We start from the raw sequence: 1,143 nt of genomic DNA, 5'->3' as shown, positions 1-1,143 counted from the left end.
GTGTCAAAATGCAAGAGCAGATTAATCATTGTAGGAGGAGAAAGGTAGGGCATGACTGATATCAAACTCAACTTGCCTTTTGTGCCTACGAAGTTGGCTGTGTGTGCAAAATAAATGAATAGGTTCTGGCTTTTAATACAAAAAACATTTTTCTTTATTTGTTGCTTTAGTCATAAAGCTGACTTGCACTTCCCCTTCATTCTGAACAAGTTCAGTAATACACAGAATGAATGGGTGGATGCTTCAATAAATAAATATAAATTTAAATTAGATTTATATTGTGCAATTTGTTTTTGTTTCTGCTTTTATGATGCACGAGTATCGCAATATTCCTGCCAATAAAGACCCAAAACTACAAGAAACAAAATTTCCATCATTGTCAATGTTAGAGCTATAGCACCATCTAGTGGTTAAACAGAGGTAGCTCACAGTGTTTGTTAGCTCAGTAGCCTACCATCCAACTTCCCAATATTTATGGCATGCCGCATGTTGTAAAACAACAAGCCAAATATATACATTCTCAAAAATGCATACAGCAAATTATCAGGTAAAATACCAGTCTCTGTGACACAAAACGAGACTTTAAAGACTGTAGTTGTATCTCAACACAGTCCAAAATGAGTCCGACTAATCTCTCAAAGGTATAACAATAGTTGACTACATCCGAAGTCGGAAGGATGAAAAGCCATTGAAGCGCCATTCCTTTCCTAAAATAAAGTCCGCAGGCAACAGGTGGACACCAAGGCCTCCTGCCCCATCTATGCAAAGCGTTACAAAGTAAATATGTGTATCATATGCTTTCCAGTATTTGCTTTTGAAAAATATATACCCGTTTAAAACACTCCGTGAAAAACACTAAACATGAAGAAAGCTACACTAAGTAAAAGTTGTCGTTAAGATGCCCATTGACCCATTTCCGGTTACTTATCATGTGGAATACTATCTGCCACATTGTTCGAAACATTGTACCCTACAACCGTAAAGTTTAGTCATCATTGTGTCACTTCATGAATCAAGCTTATAAACAGTGGAGTGCTTTTGCACCACTGGAGCCCTTCTGAGCTTTGAGTGTGGCTCCAAACTTTGTGCGGCTGACTGCATGTGAGCATAGCGAGCAGCTGCCGCTGTCACTCACAATGTTAA

This window comes from Idiotropiscis lumnitzeri, chromosome 18, assembly GCF_059441095.1.
Source record: "Idiotropiscis lumnitzeri isolate Australia: NSW breed Sydney's pygmy pipehorse chromosome 18, RoL_Ilum_1.0, whole genome shotgun sequence".
NCBI lineage: Eukaryota > Metazoa > Chordata > Actinopteri > Syngnathiformes > Syngnathidae > Idiotropiscis > Idiotropiscis lumnitzeri.
Note: the sequence above shows the minus strand (reverse complement) of the source record.